The sequence below is a fragment of the Artibeus jamaicensis genome, unplaced genomic scaffold, assembly GCF_021234435.1.
Source record: "Artibeus jamaicensis isolate MK-2021 breed Jamaican fruit bat unplaced genomic scaffold, CSHL_Jam_final contig_594, whole genome shotgun sequence".
NCBI lineage: Eukaryota > Metazoa > Chordata > Mammalia > Chiroptera > Phyllostomidae > Artibeus > Artibeus jamaicensis.
In genome coordinates, this window is record NW_026521898.1 from 1,131,471 (window position 1) to 1,151,807 (window position 20,337).

Below are 20,337 nucleotides of genomic sequence, written 5' to 3' on the forward strand. Positions count from 1 at the left end.
ACCCCACTGGCTGCAGCATAGATCAGCAATGCCGACAAGTGAGGGGCCAGTACTGAAGGAGAGTGGGGGTTGGGAGCAGTGAGAACCAGGTCACCAGGAAGAGCCAGCTGGCAGATGACAAAGCTTTCCTTACTCAAAACAAGACTGTGCTGAAGACTTCTGGGATCCTCAGATGATCCAGGAGAGGACAAGAAAATACATGTTTTTGATCCTGCCACTCCTGATAATCTAGGTGAAACTTGAGCTAGTTTTATTAAATCTGGAAAAAGTAAAGTAAATGAGGTAGTGCTTGCAGTGCTCCAAGCATTGTGGAGCAATTTCTATTTGTTGAGTTCATTTAAATTTCCATTTTCTTACTAGATTCTGACTTTCTCAAAAGTAGAGTACATTTTTTTCTGCTTTATATCTTCATGATTTGGCACAGAATCTGGGACATAGCTGTTCTCAGTAAATGTTAGCTGAAGGGGAAAGTAAGGGGAAAATACAGACTGCAGATATAGGTAAACCATATGGAGGCCAGAAAAAGGCAGAGGAGAGCAAATGGAGTTCCAGAAATTAAGGTGGAATCCCCCAAAGCTCTCCCCATCCCTCTTTAGCAGAAGATTCTATAGCCTACCCCAGATCATGTGCTCCAGGATCGAGAGCAGAGTCACTATTTCCAGAAATCACTCATGAAGAAACAAAATGTGGGGGAAGGATACTGATAGAAAGTAATAATTATTCTATGATATACCCCCTATGTATTTGACAAATGTAAAATCATCAAGCCCATATAGCACTTTGAACTCATTCTGACCTATTCTGGCTCAACCAACAGCCAATGAAATTCTGGTTAGATCTTGAGTAATGATTGCAAATAGAGAAATTGAATGTGAGGAGTCTTACCCATCATTAATTAGCTGACCATGCTTTGGGGCAGGGGAGTAAGCTGAAGCAGTGTTTGCTACCAGAGACTAGCTTTGTCTCCTGTGGCTTGCATTCTGGAAGTTGCTCGCTCATCCTTAGCTGGGGGGGTGGGGGGGTAGTTACAACTCCTGAAACCAAGCAGAGCAGTTCCCAACAAGTTTCTAAAATTTGAAGAAGGTTATTGAAAATGTAGCTATTTATGATTTTTTGTATTTAATTTCCACAAATCTTGACCTTTGCTAACAGAGTTTAGTTTGGGCCTATGGTATTTGACAAATTCCAACTGAACTAAAATCTTTAGCCATGGTAAATGTTAGTCCCAAGAATAGAGATTTGTGGAATGGCTTAGCTGAATCCATTGAGGTTGACTTATGGATTTCACAATAAACAAATGCAGATACACTTTTTCTAGACAGACTGTTGAATTTAGTGAATAATGATATTAATAATGGCCAAGTTAAGCAAGATTTTAATATTTTCTTAAATACCTTATCCTATCTTTGGAGTGAGCTGCATTTCAGTGTTTTCCAACCACACACACACACACACACACACATATGTGTGTGTATATATATATATATATGTATATATATATATATATGAAAACAGTTATAGTTTAGATGTGATATGGGTTTTAGAACACTGATTCATAGTTTTATATGTATTAAGTGGGACAATACTTCCATTGTTCACTTATATTTGGCTCCTCTCTGTATCCAAGTACATGGGGGAATCACATTTTCTTGTCCTGGCAGTTAGTCATGGCAATGTGACTTGCTTTAGTCAAGAGAATGCTGTGCCATATTTTCTAGCTTTTTCTTGACCTACTAAAGCTATCATAGAAACACATGTTAGTTGGTTCCTGCATCAATCTGAGTCATTGAATAAGTGGGATGAGTAGAGCCAGTCCTCTGACCCTCAACTGGTATATAGATCTATAGTAGAAAGAAGTTGAGGCATTTAGGTTGTCTTTTACTGCTGTGTAACCTAGCAAGTCCTTATTGATACATTGAAACACATATTTGTACAAATATGCATAAATATGCATATAGGTGGATGGTAATAGGAAAAACAAATCACTGAACTTTGTTCCCTTTTGTCCTGGGCACAAAGATAGGCAACATTGTTCAGCTTTCATTGCATAGAGGAATTCTTTTCAATGAAATGTGGAAAGAAATGATATCAGCCATTTCTAGGCCTTGCCTGTGAACATCTATCATATAATTGCCTACATGTTTCTCCTCTTTTCTGGCATCCTGATGAAGAGACTCCAGGAGGATTCTAAGGCTCTGAGAGATAGGATTATCAGTATAGAGGAGCATGGGTCCCTGAGTGACAGCAGAGAGCAGAGCCCTTCTAGTGTTCTATGATCTATGGTAGACTATCATTTGAGTCATTAAAACAAATCAAAACAAAACAAAACAAAGCAAAACCTCTATTTTTGTTTGTTTAAGCCACTGAAAATTTGGAGTGGAAATTAGCAATAGTTGAATACTTTAGTTTGACATGAGCTATAATTGTATACTTCCTTAATATAAAGGATATCTGGGGGGGGGGGTTTCAAGATGGCGGTGGACTAGGACGGAGTAGATACCAGTTCCTAGTACAAAAGAGACAGAAATCTATCTGATCGGAGGAGGTGAGGCCAGCAAGCCAGCAGTTGCCAAGCATATATGAAAATAAGAGACCAGAAACCTCATCGGTCACGGAGGAACGAGACGGTAGGGAGACAGCAGCGGTACAGTAGTCTCTGGGACGGAGCAGGGAGAAACAGCCGGTGCAGGGTAGGGGAACCAGCGCCCTGTGGCGAGAGCCCAACGGCTCCTGGGACAGCCTTCAGTGCCTGGACGGCACCCTCCCTGGAATTTTTCTGCCAGGCAGGCCGAGTGGCCCAGGCAAAGAGGTGTGGAAGAAATTTCAGCCTGCGCACAATTTGGGAAACTAGTTGCTCCACACGCAGTGTGTCTGGGCAAGTGCCTGAGGGCGCCTAGGCCAACGTTCAGCGCCCAGAAAGCTCCCTCCCTAGGATTTTTGGGCCGGGGACCTGCCAAGTGGCCCAACCAGAGGGGAGCAGAGGTGATTTCAGTCTGTGCATAGCTCGGGGGTTCAGTGCCTGGTGGGAACTGTGTCTGGGAGAGTGCCTAAAGGCTCCTGGGACAGCTTTCAGCGCCCGGACGGCTCCCTCCCTGGAATTTTTCTGCCAGGCAGGCCGAGTGGCCCAGGCAAAGAGGTGTGGAAGAAATTTCAGCCTGCGCACAATTTGGGAAACTAGTCGCTCCACACGCAGTGTGTCTGGGCAAGTGCCTGAGGGCGCCTAGGCCAACGTTCAGCGCCCAGAAAACTCCCTCCCTAGGATTTTTGGGCCCGGACCGGCCAAGAGACCCAACCAGAGGGGAGCAGAGGGAGATTTCAGCCTGCACACAGTTCTGGGTCCAGCACCCGGCGTGGTGCTGCTACATCCCTAGGGTTTTTTTTTGCCAGAGGTTGGCCAGGGGACCCAGACAAACACAGGAGCAGAAGGGATACACACCACGCAGCGTGCCATGATGAGCACACAGAGTTTCTAGGTCTGCGCCCAGTCCTCAGATCGGCTCCCGGCTTCCAGTCTAACCCCCTCAGACTATCTGGAAGCCCGGGACGCTGAAGGGTCCTGGGAAAAGAGCTGAGACCCTCAACCCCCTCCCTTTCTGGCCAAGCAAGGTGGGGGGCCAGGAGAGACTTGTTTGATAGAGTTTACAGAGAGGGTGCGGAGGACAAAGGGCCCCAGTCAAAGACTCTGTGGTTGCCAGCCCAGGAGAACTCAGAGGTGCAGCCTGGGGCTCTGAATCCAGTAGACACGGCAGCCTGGTCTGCTTCACACCCAGCTTGGCAGCGAGCCCAGGACTGGGCAGAGGGTCTGGGGCCTCCCAACTGAACGGGGGCAGGCCTGTGCTCAATCCCAAGGGAACCAGTCAACTAGGCCAGTGCAGGTGCCTGCAAACACAGCAAACCAGACTATGGCAGTAACCCCTGGAAGGGGAGCGCTGCGAGAAAGTCCTAGCTCCCCATTGTAGGGAGCTGGGGGAGAGGCGCCAAGTGTCTGGATCCTTAGAGGGGCTGGCTGAAAAAATCACAACAATCGACCCTCAGCCAACTGCAACCAGAAAACTGGTTCGGCTAGTTAGAAGCCAACAAGTGACATTCCTTTTTCTGAGGTTGTTTTTGAGAGATTATTTTGGTGCGTTTTTTGTTTTTTTACTTTGTTTTATTTTTATTCTTTCTTTCTTTTTTTTATTTACCTTTCTTCCTTCTCCATTCCTTTTCTTTATCTTTTTGCTTTTTTAAAGTAATCTGTTATTTCTTTTAAACTTTATTACTGTTTCATCTTTCCATAATTTTGTCCTCTTTTCCCGGATTTTCTGCTTTATTTCTTTTTCTTTTCTTTCTAAACTTATTGCTCTTTCTTCCATTCCCCTACCATTTTTTTCTTTCTTCCTTTTATTTCTTTCCTTATTATTTCTTTCTTTTACCCACAAGAGTCACAATCAACTTGAAAATATAAAAAGACCAGAGCTGGACCCATAGAAGAGGCCTCCCAATAGTAGAGTCAGAGAGACAAATTGCACATTGTTGCAGGAGAGAAGCCACAAGTTGCTGCATATTTGAGTAGGTGGAAGCAGAGAACAACAGGATAACCAAAAGAGGCTACGCCATTGAAATTCACAGGCATACCACCACAAAAGTTCATACCATAAACCCAGGGTGTCAAAACAAATTAATCTAAGAAGCTGAGGCTAACAAGAGTCTCACAAACAATGGGAAGACAAAGAAACAATCCCCAGATGAAAGGAAAGGAGGAATCCTCAGAAAGAATGTTAGATGAAACAGAGGCAAGTCAACTATCAGATACTGAATTCAAAGCACTGGTGATCAGGAAGTTCAAAGAGCTCACAATCAGCTACCAGAAACTACAGGGAAGCTACAATGATCTCACTGTGAACTATATCAACATGAAAAAGGAAATGGAAATTATTAGCAAGGCCCAAGAGGAAATGAAGAATACAATTTCTGAATTTAAAAACACAGTGGAAAGCATTAAAAATAGGGTGGATGAAACAGAAGATTGGATTAGTGAATTGGAGGACAAAGTAGAAAGCATCTCACAGAAAGAACAGGAAAGGGAAAAGAGGCTCAGAAAGAATGAAGAGAGATTAAGAGAAATGCAAGACAATATGAAACGTAATAATATCCGAATAATAGGAATACCAGAAGGAGAAGAAAAAGAACAAGGGATAGAAAACATATTTGAAAGAGTAAATAGAGAAAATTTCCCTAATTTGACAAAAGAAAAAGTCACACAAATCCAGGAATCTCACAGAGTCCCATTCAAGAGGAACCCAAAGAGGCCCACTTCAAGACACATCATCATTAAAATGGCAAACTTCCAAGACAAAGAGAGAATCTTAAAGGCAGCAAGGGAGAAAAAAGAAATAACATACAAGGGCGTCCCAATAAGGTTAGCCACTGACTTCTCAATGGAAACACTCCAAGCAAGAAGAGATTGGCAAGAAATATTCCAAGTAATGAGAAACAGAGGCCTACAACCAAGGCTACTTTACCCAGCAATCCTCTCAATCAAGATAGAAGGCCAAATAAAGAGCTTCCAAGACAAAAGAAGTCTAAAAGAATTTGCTGCCACCAAGCCAGCTCTACAAGAAATACTAAAAGGTCTGCTTTAAGGAAAGGAAGGAAAAGAGACAGACAGAGAGGAACACAGGTACAAAAATGGCAATGAATAAGTACCTATCAATAATAACCTTAAAGGTAAATGGATTAAATGCTCCAATCAAAAGACACAGAATAGCGTCATGGATAAGAAAGTATGACCTACACATATGCTGCCTACAAGAGACCCACCTCAGGACAAAAGACCATCACAGACTAAAAATCAAAGGCTGGAAACAAATTTTCCAAGCAAATGGACAAGAAAAAAAAGCTGGGTTAGCAATTCTCATATCAGACAAAATAGACTTCAAAAAAAGAGCCATAAAGAGTGACCCAGAAGGTCACTTCATAATACTCAAGGGAAGAATCCACCAAGAAGACATTAACATCATAAATATATATGCACCCAACATAGGAGCACCAAAATATATAAGGAAAATCTTAGAGGAATTCAAGAAAGATATAGACAGCAACACAATTATAGTGGGGGATTTTAACACCCCACTATCAAAAATGGACAGATCTTCCAAACAAAATATCAACAAAGACATTGCGGCATTAAACAACACCCTTGATGAAATGGACCTAACTGATATATACAGAGCTCTTCACCCCAAAGAAGCTAAATACACATTGTTTTCAAATGCACATGGAACATTCTCAAAGATAGATCACATGATAGGGCACAAAACAAGCCTCAACAAATTCAAGAATATTGAAATCATACCAAGCATTTTCTCTGACCATAAGGGACTGAAACTGGAAACCAACCCCAAAGGAAAAAACCCAAAACACCCAAAATCATGGAGACTGAACGGTATGCTATTAAACAACGAATGGGTCAAGAATGAAACTAGGGAAGAAATCAAAAAGTTTCTGGAAACAAATGAAAATGATCTCACAACAACCCAAAACTTATGGGATACAGCCAAGGCAGTCCTGAGAGGGAAGTTTATAGCAATACAGGCCTACCTAAAGAAAACAGAAGCATTTCAAACAAATGACCTTACTCTACGCCTGCAAGAACTCGAGGAACAACAACAAAAACAGCCCAAAGCAAGTAGAAGGAAGGAAATAACTAAGATCAGAGCACAACTAAATGACATAGAGACTAAAAGTACAATTCTAAAGATCAATGAATCCAGGAGTTGGTTCTTTGAAAAAATAAACAAAATAGAGAAGCCTTTAAGTAGGCTCATCAAGAAAAGAAAGGAACGGACACAAATAAACACAATCAGAAATGAAAGAGGAGAGATTACAACTGATACCACAGAAATAGAGAGGATTGTAAGAAATTACTATGAAGAACTGTATGCCAAGAAATTTGAGAACCTAGGGGAAATGGACACATTTCTAGAAAAATATAATCTCCCAAAACTCAATGAAAAAGAAGTAGAAAACCTGAATAGACCAATAACAGCAAAAGAAATTGAAGCAGTAATCAAAAAACTCCCATCACACAAAAGCCCTGGACCAGATGGATTCACAAGAGAATTCTACAAAGCATTTAAGGAAGAGCTAACCCCCATTCTTCACAGACTATTCCAAAAAATCCAAAAGGATGGGAAACTCCCTAACTCCTTTTATGAAGCCAGCATCATCCTAATTCCAAAACCAGATAGAGATACAACAAAGAAAGAAAACTTCAGGCCAATATCGCTGATGAACATAGACGCTAAAATCCTCAACAAAATATTAGCAAATCGCATCCAACAATATATCCAAAAGATTATACATGCTGACCAAGTGGGATTCATCCCAGGGATGCAAGGATGGTTCAACATTCGCAAAACAGTAAATGTAATTCATCACATAAACAAAAGCAAAGACAAAAACCACATGATCATATCAATAGACGCAGAAAAAGCTTTCGATAAGGTACAACAGTCATTTATGATAAAAACACTCAGCAAAATGGGAATAGAGGGAACATTCCTCAATATAATAAAGGCCATTTATGAGAGACCTACAGCCAATATCATACTCAATGGAGAAAAACTAAAAGCTTTTCCACTAAGATCAGGAACAAGACAAGGATGTCCACTTTCACCACTTCTATTCAATATAGTATTAGACGTTTTGGCCACAGCGATCAGGCAGGAAAAGGAAATAAAAGGCATCCAAATAGGAAAGGAGGAAACAAAATTGTCACTGTTTGCAGTTGACATGATAGTGTACATGGAAAATCCTATAGACTCTACCCAAAAAATGCTCAAACTAATTAATGAATTTGGCAAAACAGCAGGATACAAAGTCAATATCCAGAAATCAAAGGCATTTTTGTATACAAACAATGAATCAGCAGAAGCAGAAATCAAGGAAAAAATCCCATTTGATATAGCAAAAAGAAAAATAAAATATCTGGGAATAAACCTAACCAAAGAGGTAAAAGACCTGTATACAGAAAACTACACAACACTGAAGAAAGAAATCAAGGAAGACACAAACAAATGGAAACATATACCGTGTTCATGGATTGGAAGAATTAACATCATCAAAATGTCCATACTACCCAAAGCAATATACAGATTCAATGCAATACCTATTAAAGTACCAATGGCATATTTCACAGACATAGAACAAACACTTCAAAAATTTATATGGAATCATAAACGAGCCCGAATAGCAGCTGCTCTTTTGAGAAAGAAGAACAAAGTAGGAGGGATCACAATACCTGATATCAAACTGTATTACAAGGCCACTGTAATCAAAACAGCCTGGTACTGGCATAAAAACAGGCACATAGACCAATGGAACAGAACAGAGAGCCCAGAAATCAACCCAACTCTCTACAGTCAATTAATATTTGACAAAGGGGGCAGTAACATAAAATGGAGTAAAGATAGCCTCTTCAGCAAATGGTGTTGGGAGAACTGGACAGCTACGTGCAAAAAAATGAAACTTGAGCACCAACTTACACCATACACCAAAATAAATTCAAGGTGGATAAAAGACTTAAATATAAGCCATGACACCATTAAAGTCCTAGAGGAGAACATTGGCAAGAAAATCTCAGATATTCCACGCAGCAACATTTTTACGGATATGTGCCCTAGAGGAAGGAATATAAAGGAAAGAATAAACAAATGGGATCTCATCAAAATAAAAAGCTTCTGCATGGCTAAAGAAAACAGTATTAAATTAAAAAGACAACCAACTGTATGGGAAAACATATTTGCCAATGATACCTCAGACAAAGGTTTAATCTCCAAAATATACAAAGAACTTACACGACTCCACTCTAGGAAGACATCAAACCCAATTAAAAAATGGGAAAAGGACTTGAACAGACACTTCTCTAAAGAGGACATACAGAATATCCAGAGACACATGAAGAGATGCTCAATATCGTTAGCTATCAGAGAGATGCAAATTAAAACCACAATGAGATACCAGTCAGGATGGCTATAATAGACAAAGCAACAAACAACAAATGTTGGAGAGGGTGTGGGGAAAAGGGGACCTTAGTTCACTGTTGGTGGGATTGTAGACTGGTACAACCATTATGGAAAACAGTATGGAATTTTCTCAGAAAAATAAAAATTGACCTGCCTTTTGACCCAGCAATTCCACTCCTGGGATTATACCCCAAGAATCCTAAAACATCAATTTCAAAGAACCTATGCACCACAATGTTCATAGCAGCACAATTTACAATAGCCAAGAGTTGGAAGCAACCTAGGTGCCCATCAGTAAATGAATGGATCAAAAAATTGTGGTACATATACACCATGGAATTCTATGCAGCAGAGAGAAAGAAGGAGCTACTACCTTTTGCAACAACATGGATGGAACTGGAAAGCATTATGATGAGTGAAGTAGGCCAGGCATTGAAGGAAAAATACCATATGATCTCACCTTTGACAGGAAGCTAAAGAATAAAACAAACAAGCAAACAGAATAAAAACAAAGACGCTGAAATAGAGAACAAGTGGGCAGCGACCAGAGGGGAGAGGGACGGGAACTTAAGGGGAAAAAGGGGGAGGGATTTTGAGGAACAAGTATGAAAGACACAGAGATGAGGACTGGGGGGGGGGGAAATGGGAGGGTGGGGGGAGACCGGGCGGGGGGTGGGGTGGGATGGGAGAAACAGATTAAAAAAAATGTACTTGAAAAGTAACTAAATAAAATTTAATAAAAAAAAAGGATATCTGTTTCCACCTCAAACTTAGCATACTGCTTCATGGGGAATATAAATATTCTCATTAAAGTTAGGAGCAAGAAAAAGATATCTACAATCAGCATTATTATTTAGCATTCTGTTTTTGATAGATAATGCAATAGGATAAGAGAAAGAAGTTATGGGTTTTAACTATACCAAGTGGATAAATTGTGGGAGGCATTGGTGAAATAATAGCCTCTAATACCACCAGGAGTTTAGTATTTGATAACAGGAATGTGAAATCCATGAAGAATAAGTGAGTGATATAATAAGTGATGTTAAGACAACAAGAGAATAAATAAAGTAAAAAAGAAAAAGACAACAGGATGAACGAACACTAAGTAAAACTGGATCCCTAATGTCTGGTAAAGATGGTGGCGTAGGTAAACAAAGTTACCTCCTCACACAACTATATCAAAATTACAACTAAAATATAAAACAACCATCACTCAGAACTGTCAAAAAGTGAGTTCAATGGAAGCCTGACAACTATGAAATTAAGGAATTCACATGCATCTAAACTCTTGGGAGGGGCATAGAAATGGAGTGAGCTGGTCCCAAACCCACATGTGGTGGGTAAAAATTTGGGAGGGATATCTCAAGAGCAAGGAGTCCCAACTACACACCAGGCCATTCAGCCCAGGGATCCAGTGCCAGGACCATAAGTCCCCATTTCTTCTGACTGCAAAAACTGGCAGGGATTGAGTAAGTGGAAGAAATTGTTGGAGCCCCAGGTAGTTCCTCTTAAAGAACTCACATACAGACTTACTTAGACTCACTCATCTAAGCTCCAGCACTGGAGTGGAAGCTTGAAAGGCACCTGTGGCATATAGGGAGGAATTGAAGAGCCTGGCATCAAGGGGTGAGCTGGGGGACAACTTTCTCCCAGACAGAGAGGCAGGTAAAGACCATTGTCCCTGTTCTGAGCCCTCACCATACAGAGTCACATAGCAGGTGGGTGCCATATATGAGATTCCTCCAAGCTAGCTAACATTGTTTTCCCCACCCTGGAAATCCCCAGAGACTCCATCCCACCCAACTTAAGGGCCTACCATGCTTCCCTTCCATATGATTGGTTGGTCTTGGCTCATGCTCCACAACTTCCTAAATCCTCTCAAACAAGCAACAGCCTGCCTCAGTGACCCCCCTGGGCTCCATACTTCTTGCTAAGTGGCCCAGGCCAAGAGCTAGCAGCAACTAGCATAGGTTCACTGCTTGGCTTTGCCTGAGAATCCCCAAGCCCAGCATAAGTAGCAGCCATATAAGATTGCTTTATAGATGAGGAAGGGTGCCTGCAGGCAAAACATGGGTAGGGGCTGACCTTGGCCTGCACCACCCAGGAAACTTCAGGGCAGTTTCACCCAGTGGACAGTTACAGACCACATCAGAGCAACGCCATCCTGCCCCTGCACAGCTGTTCCTCCACAGAAGGCACAGGTTGGTGGTCAGTGGTCACAGTCAACTTTTGCAGCTGACTGGCCTGGGTATATTCCTCCCATTGATCTGTCAACAGCAACCAAGTCTCAACTTTAAAGGAAGGTGCACTTGACTCACACTAAGGACACACCTGGAGTACCCAACTTGGGTGATAGGGGAGGCTGTGCCACTGGGCCCTATAGGACACCTACTGCATTAGACCATTTTACCAAGATGAAAAGTCATAGCAATTATACTTAATTCAGGAGGCTACCTAATTCTACCTAATATGGGAGGCTGCCAAAATGAAGAGACAAGACAAAACAAAACAAAACAAAAACATGGCCCAGATGAAAGAACAGATCAAAACTCCAGAAAAAGAACTGAACGAAGTGGAGATAAGCAATCTATCAGATGCAAACTTCAAAATATTGGTTATAAGGATGCTCAAGGAACTCAGTGAGGACCTCAACAGCATAAAAAAGACCCAGTCAGAAATAAAGGATACACTAATTGAAATAAAGAATAATTTAGAGGGAAACAACAGTAGAGTGAATGAAGACAAGAATCAAATTAATTATTTGGAACATAAAAAAGTAACAGACAACCAGTCAGAACAAGAAGAAGAAGAAGATAGAATCCAAAAATAACAAGAATCATGTAAGCAGCCTCTGGGAGAACTTCAAGTGTCCAACATTCACATCATAGGGGTGCCAGAAGAAGAATAGAAAGAGCAAGAATTTTAGAATCTATTTGAAAAAATAAGAAAGAAATATCCCTATTTGGTGAAGGAAATATACATGCAATTCCAGGAAACACAGAGTCCCATACAAGATAGATGCAAAGAGAACCACTCCAAGACACATCATAAATAACATGTCAAAAGTTAAAGATAGATGATCTTAAAAGCAGCAAGAGAAAAGCAGTTAGTTACCTACAGGAGAATTTCCATAAGGCTGTCTGTTGATTTCTCAAAAAACAAAAACTAAAACAAAAACTTTGTGAGCTAGAAGGGATTGGCAAGAAATGTTCAAAGTCATGAAAAGCAGGGACCTATAGCCAAGATTGCTCTACTGAGCAAAGATATCATTTAGAATTGAAGAGCAGATAAAAAGCTTCCCAGACAAGAAAAAACTAAAAGAGTTCATCATCACCAAACCATTATTATATGAAATTATAAAGGGACTTATTTAAGAGAAAGAATAAGACCAAAAGTCTGAACAATAAAATGTCAATACATACACAACTATCAAAAATTGAATCTAAAAACAAAGTAAGTAAGAAGAGGAGAGACAGAATCATGGATATGGGGAGCATTTTGATGGTTGACAGATGGGAGGGGATTATGGGGGAATGTGTGAAGAGGAGAGAAGATTGAGAAGTAGAAATAGGTAGTTACAGAATAGCCATAGGTATATAAAATACAGTATATGAAATGGAGTAGCCAAAGAACCTACGCATGACCCATGGACTTGAACAATGGTGTGGGATTGCCCGAGGGAGTGGGGCATGCTGGGTAGAGGAGGGCACATGGGGAAAAATCAAGACAACTGTAATAGCATAGTCAATAAAATATAATTAAGAATAAATAAATTTAAAAACTGGATCCCTGTCTTAAATATTAGCTCAATTTAAATTCTTGATCTACAATAGCTTTAAATGTAAAACAACTAAAACAATGAAAGTACTAAAGAGAGTATGGAAAAGTAAAAAAAAAACCTTGACACGGGAACAGACTTTATAATTATTACATAAAACTTAGAATTTATAAAACAAAGATTGTTAAGTTCAGATAAATAATTTTCTTCAAAAGTCCAAATGTTAAACAATGAAGTAGGAAAAATATGTAGGAACTGTTTTACAAAGACTTCCTTTCCTAAGTAAGGAAAAGTAAGTCTTTATAAAGAGTATGTTTGCAATACTCTTTATAAATCAATAGAAAAACTTTTTAAAAAAATTTTTATTTATCTTTAGAGAGGAAGGGAAGGAGAGAAGGGAGAAACATCAATGTATGGTTGCCTCTCGTGAGTCCCCTGCCTGGAACTGGCATGCAACCCAGGCATGTGCCCTGACTGGGATCGAACTGTGATCCCGTGGTTCACAGGCCTGCACTCAATCCACTGAACTATGCCAGCCAGGGCTCAATAAAAAAAGTTTTAATAATTTAATATTAAAATATGAAAAGGATTTATATAGGCAGATCCTGGAAAAGTTAGTACAAAGAAATTACTTTAACAAGTTTTTCACTATGAAAAATTTCAAGCCTGTACTAAATTAGACAGAATGACACAATGAACTTCCCCTACCTCTAACCATCCTCCAGCTTCAACATTTGTGAACTGAATGCCAGTCTTATTTTCTCATACCCCTCCATCTGTTCCTTCCAGAAATATTCTTCTTCAACTATCAAGTGAACAAAAGATTCTTTGAAAAAGGAACACACTTTGTGGGAGGAGAAATAAAAAAAGTGCATCATAGGAGATGCTGGGAAGATGGCGACAAAGTAGGACAGAGCGGATTCTAGCTCCTGTACTCATGGGTGAAAATCCTGGCAGATCTATAAAGAAACAGCACAATAAACCATCGGTTACCTAGGATTTATGAAATTAAAAGACCAGAGATTGTGACCAACACTGAAACACCAGACAGCGGCAGAGTAAGCTACGGGAGCTGGGACACTCTTGGCTCCTGTGCTGTCGCCATAGTGATGGGACTGGGCCCTGGGGAGACAGCTACAGGAGCTGGGACACTCAGCAGTGGTAGGCGACCAGTGCCGGGACCAGCTCCAGAACCAGCGTGAGAGTAGGTGGAGAAGAAGAGCATCAACATACCTGAAGGAGTCTGCACCACTGAACTTCACAGGTATCATACCACAGAAGTTCATACCATACACCCAGGGAGTCAAAATGGATCAATTTTAGAAGCAGAGACTATCAAGAAGAGTCTCAAACAATGGGAAGACAAAGAAACAACCCCCAAATGAAAGAAAAAGCAGAAACTTCAGAAAGAATGTTAGATGAAATACAGGCTGATCAACTATCAGATAGTGAATTCAAAACATTGGTTATTATGAAGTTCAAAGAGCTCACAATGAGCTATCAGAAACTACAGGGGAACTACAATGATCTCTCTGCAAACTACATCAACATGAAAAGGAAATAGAAAATAGCAAAGGACAAGAGGAAATGAAGAATACAATTTCTGAATTGAAGAACCCAGTAGAAAGTTTCAAAAGTAGGATAGATTAGGCAGTGGATTGGATTAGCGAGTTGGAGGACAAAGTAGAAAGCATCTCACAGAAAGAGCAAGAAAATGAAAAGAGGCTCAGAAAGAATGAAGAGGGATTGAGAGAAATGCAAGACAATATGAAACGGAATAATATCCGAATAATAGGAATACCAGAAGGAGAAGAAGAAGAACAAGGGATAGAAAACGTATACGAAAGAGTAATGAGAGAAAATTTCCCTAATTTGATAAGAGAAAAAGTCTCATAAATCCAGGAATCACAGAGTCCCAATCAAGAGGAACCCAAGGAGGCCCACTTCAAGACACAACATCATCAAAATGGCAAAATTCCAAGACAAAGAGAGAATCTTAAAGGCAGCAAGGGAGAAAAAGAAGTAACATACAAGGGAGCTTCAATAAGGTTAGCTACTGACTTCTCAATGGAAACACTTCAAGCAAGAAAATGCAAGAATATTCCAAGTGATGAGAACCAGAGGCCTACAACCAAGGCTATGTTACCCAGCAAGGCTCTCAATCAAGATAGAAGGCCAAATAAAGAGCTTCCAAGACAAAAGAAGTCTAAAAGAATATGCCTTCACCAAACAAGCTCTGCAAGAGATACTAAAAGGACTGCTTTAAGGAAAAAAAGGAAAAGAGAGAGACAGAGAGGAACACAGGTACAAAAATGGCAATGAATAAGTGCCTATCAGTAATAACATTAAATGTAAATGGATTAAATACTCCAATCAAAAGACATAGAATAGCTGAATGGATAAAAAAGCATGACCCACACATATGATGCCTACAAGAGACCCACCACAGGACAAAATACCTACACAGACTGAAACTGAAGGGCTGGAAACAAATTTTCCAAGCAAACGAACAGGCAAAAAAAAAACCCCAAAAAACAAAAAACTCAGGGTAGCAATACTCATATCAGACAAAACAGACTTCAAAAACAAGGGCCATGGGCGGCAGAGGAGCCAGATATGGTAGCCGGGACATTCCCAGCCCCTGTGCCGCAGCCGTAGTAACGGGCCTGGGTGTTTGAGGAGGCAGCTACTAGAGCCAGGACATTCAGCAGTGGTAGGCGACCAACACAAGGACCAGCACGAGGACCAGCGTGAGAGTAGGTGGAGATGAAGAACATCGAGAAACTTCAAGGAGTCTGCACCACTGAACTTCACAAGGATCATACCACAGAAGTTCATGCCATAAAACCAGGGTTTCAGAACAGATCAATTTTAGAAGCAGAGACTATCAAGAAGAGTCTCAAACAATGGGAAGACAAAGAAACAATCTCCAAATGAAAGAAAAAGCGGAAACTTCAGAAAGAATGTTAGATGAAATAGGGGCTGATCAACTATCAGATAGTGAATTCAAAGCACTGGTTATTATGAAGTTCAAAGAGCTCACAATGAGCTATCAGAAACTACAGGGGAACTACAATGATCTCTCTGCAAACTACATCAACATGAAAAAGGAAATGAAAACTATCAGCAAGAGACAAGAGGAAATGAAGAATACAATTTCCGAATTGAAGAACACAGTGGAAAGTTTCAAAAGTAGGATAGATGAAGCAGTGGATAGGATTAGTGAGTTGGAGGACAAGGTAGAAAGCATCTCACAGAAAGAGCAAGAAGATGAAAAGAGGCTCAGAAAGAATGAAGAGGGATTAAGAGAAATGCAAGACAATATGAAACGTAATAATATCCGAATAATAGGAATACCAGAAGGAGAAGAAGAACAACAAGGGATAGAAAACGTATACGAAAGAGTAATGAGAGAAAATTTCCCTAATTTGATAAGAGAAAAAGTCTCACAAATCCAGGAATCACAGAGAGTCCCAATCAAGAGGAACCCAAGGAGGCCCACTTCAAGACACATCATCATCAAAATGGCAAAATTCCAAGACAAAGAGAGAATCTTAAAGGCAGCAAGGGAGAAAAAGAAGTAACATACAAGGGAGCTCCAATAAGGTTAGCTACTGACTTCTCAGTGGAAACACTTCAAGCAAGAAGAGAATGGCAAGAAATATTCCAAGTAATCAGAACCAGAGGCCTACGACCAAGGCTACGTTACCCAGCAAGGCTCTCAATCAAGATAGATGGCCAAATAAAGAGCTTCCAAGACAAAAGAAGCCTAAAAGAATATGCCTCCACCAAACCAACTCTACAAGAAATACTAAAAGGACTGCTTTAAGGGAAGGAAGGATAAGAGGGAGACAGAGAGAAACACAGGTACAAAAATGGCAATGAATAAGTACCTATCAATAATAACCTTAAACGTAAATGGATTAAATGCTCCAATCAAAAGACACAGAATAGCTCAATGGATAAGAAAGCATGACCCACACATATGCTGCCTACAAGAGACCCACCTCAGGACAAAAGACCATCACGGACTAAAAGTGAAAGGCTAGAAACAAGTTTTCCAAGCAAACGGACAAGAAAAAAAAGCTGGGGTAGCAATTCTCATATCGGACAAAATAGACTTCAAAAAAAAGGCCATAAAGAGAGACCCAGAAGGTCACTTCATTATACTCAAGGGAAGAATCCACCAAGAAGACATTAACACTGTAAACATATATGCACCAAACATAGGGGCACCCAAATATATCAAGAAAATCTTAGAGGACTTCAAGAAAGATATTGACAGCAACACAATTATAGTAGGGGATTTGAACACCCCACTATAAAAAATGGACAGATCTTCCAAACAAATTATCAACAAAGATATTGTGGCATTAAACAACACCCTAGATGAAATGGACTTAACTGATATATATAGAGCCCTTCATCCCAAAGAAGCTAAATACACATTCTTTTCAAATGCACATGGAACATTTTCAAAGATAGACCACATGATAGGACACAAAACAAGACTCAACAAATTCAAGAATATTGAAATCATACTAAGCATCTTCTCTGACCACAAGGGACTGAAATTGGAAACCAACCTCAAAGAAAAAAACCCAAAGCACCCAAAATCATGGAGACTGAATGGTATGCTATTCAACAACGAATGGGGCAAGAATGAAATTAGGGAAGAAATCAAAACGTTTCTGGAAACAAATGAAAATGAACTCACAACAACCCAAAACTTACGGGACACAGCAAAGGCAGTCCTGAGAGGGAAATTTATAGCAATACAGGCCTACCTAAAGAATATAGAAACATTTCAAACAAACAACCTAACCCTATGCCTGCAAGAACTCGAGGAACAACAACAAAGACAGCCCAGAGCAAGCAGAAGGAAGGAAATAACCAAGATTAGAGCAGAATTAAATGACATAGAAACTAAAAGCACAATTTTAAGGATCAATGAATCCAGGAGTTGGTTCTTTGAGAAGATAAACAAAATAGACAAGCCTTTAAGTAGGCTCATCAAGAAAGGAAGAGAGAGGACACAAATAAACACAATGAGAAATGAAAGAGGAGAGTTTACAACTGATACCACAGAAACAGAAGGGATTGTAAGAAATTACTATGAAGAACTGTATGCCAAGAAATTTGAGAACCTAGGGGAAATGGACACATTTCTAGAAAAATACAATCTTCCAAAACTCAATGAAAGAGAAGCAGAAAATCTAAATACACCAATAACAGCAAAAGAAATTGAAGCAGTAATCAAAAACCTCCCATCACACAAAAGCCCTGGACCAGATGGTTTCACAGGAGAATTCTACAAAGCATTTAAGGAAGAGCTAACCCCTATTCTTCACAGACTATTCCAAAAAATCCAGAAGGATGGAAAACTCCCAAACTCTTTTTATGAAGCCAGCATCATCCTAATTCCAAAACCAGATAGAGACACAACAAAGAAAGAAAACTTCAGGCCAATACCACTGATGAATATAGACTTTAAAATCCTCAACCAAATATGGCAAATCACATCCAACAATATATCAAAAAGATCATACACCATGACCAAGTGGGATTCATCCCAGGGATGCAAGGATGGTTCAATATTCGCAAATCATTCAATGTAATACATCACATAAACAAAAGCAAAGACAAAAACCACATGATCATATCAATAGACATGCAAAAAGCTTTTGATAAGATACAACACCCATTTATGATAAAAACACTCAGCAAAGTGGGAATACAGGGAGCATTCCTCAATATAATAAAGGCCATATATGAGAGACCTACAGCCCGCTAAGATCAGGAACAAGACAAGGATGTTCACTTTCACCACTTCTATTCAATATAGTATTGAAAGTTTTAGCCACAGAGATCAGGCAAGAAAAGGAAATAAAAGGCATCCAAATAGGAAAGTAAGAAGAAAAACTGTCACTGTTTGCAGATGACATGATAGCGTACAGGGAAAATCCTATAGACTCTATCCAAAAACTGCTCGAACTAATTAATGAATTTTGCAAAACAGCTGGTTACATAATCGATATCTAGAAATCAAAGGCATTTTTGTATACCAACAATGAAACAGCAGAAGCAGAAATCAAGGAAAAAATCCCATTCGATATAGCAAAAAGAAAAATTAAATATCTGGGAATAAACCTTACTAAGGAGGTAAAAGAACTGTATGCAGAAAACTACACAGCCCTGAAGAAAGAAATCAAGGAAGACACAAACAAATGGAAACATATACCTTGTTCATGGATTGGAAGAATTAATATCATCAAAATGTCCATACTACCCAAAGCAATATACAGATTGAATGCAACACCTATTCAAGTACCAATGGCATATTTCACAGACATAGAACAAACACTTCAAAAATTTAAATAGAACCATAAATGACCCCAAATAGCAGCTGCTCTTTTGAGAAAGAAGAACAAAGTAGGAGGGATCACAATACCTGATATCAAACTGTATTACAAGGCCACTGTAATCAAAACAGCCTGGTACTGGCATAAAAACAGGCACATAGACCAATGGAACATAACAGAGAGCCCAGAAATCAACCCAACTCTCTACAGTCAATTAATATTTGACAAAGGGGGCAGTAACATAAAATGGAGTAAAGATAGCCTCTTCAACAAATGGTGTTGGGAGAACTGGACAGCTACATGCAAAAAAATGAAACTTGAGCACAGACTTACACCATACACCAAAATAAATTCAAGGTGGATAAAAGACTTAAATGTAAGCTGTGACACCATTAAAGTCCTAGAGGAGAACATTGGCAAGAAAATCTCAGATATTCCACGCAGCAACATTCTTTACTGATATGTCCCCTAGAGCAAGGAATGTAAAGGAAAGAATAAACAAATGGGATCTCATCAAAATAAAAAGCTTCTGCATGGCTAAAGAAAACAGTATTAAATTAGCAAGACAACCAACTGTATGGGAAAACATATTTGCCAATGATACCTCAGACAAAGGTTTAATCTCCAAAATATACAAAGAACTTACAAGACTCCACTCTAAGAAGACACCCAACCCAATTAGAAAATGGGAAAAGGACTTGAACAGACACTTCTCCAAGGAGGACATACAGAACATTCAGAGACACATGAAGAGATGCTCAACATCGTTAGCTATCAGAGAGATGCAAATTAAAACCACAATGAGATACCACTTTACACCAGTCAGGATGGCTATCATAAACAAATCAACAAAAGAACAAATGTTGGAGAGGGTGTGGAGAAAAGGGGTCCTTAGTTCACTCGTGGTGGGATTGCAGACTGGTACAACCATTATGGAAAACAGTATGGATTTTTCTCAGAAACATAAAAATTGACCTGCCTCTTGACCCAGCAATCCCACTGCTAGGATTATATCCTAAGAATCCTAAAACATCAATATCAAAGAACCTATGCACCACAATGTTCACAGCAGCACAGATCAGTATTTTAAACATGGTCTTCAAAGTAGAAACTTTTGTTGCTTTTAGAACCTTGTAAATAATTCCACTTTACCTTTATTTAAAATGAATTCTTGAAGAACAAGCAAACA

The 20,337-nt window shown here is 39.7% G+C and overlaps 1 pseudogene; it reads left to right on the forward strand.

Moving 5' to 3' along the window:
* The window catches only part of LOC119036730 (septin-2-like), a 91,537-nt pseudogene that overhangs the window by 49,628 nt on the left and 21,572 nt on the right, over nt 1-20,337 (forward strand).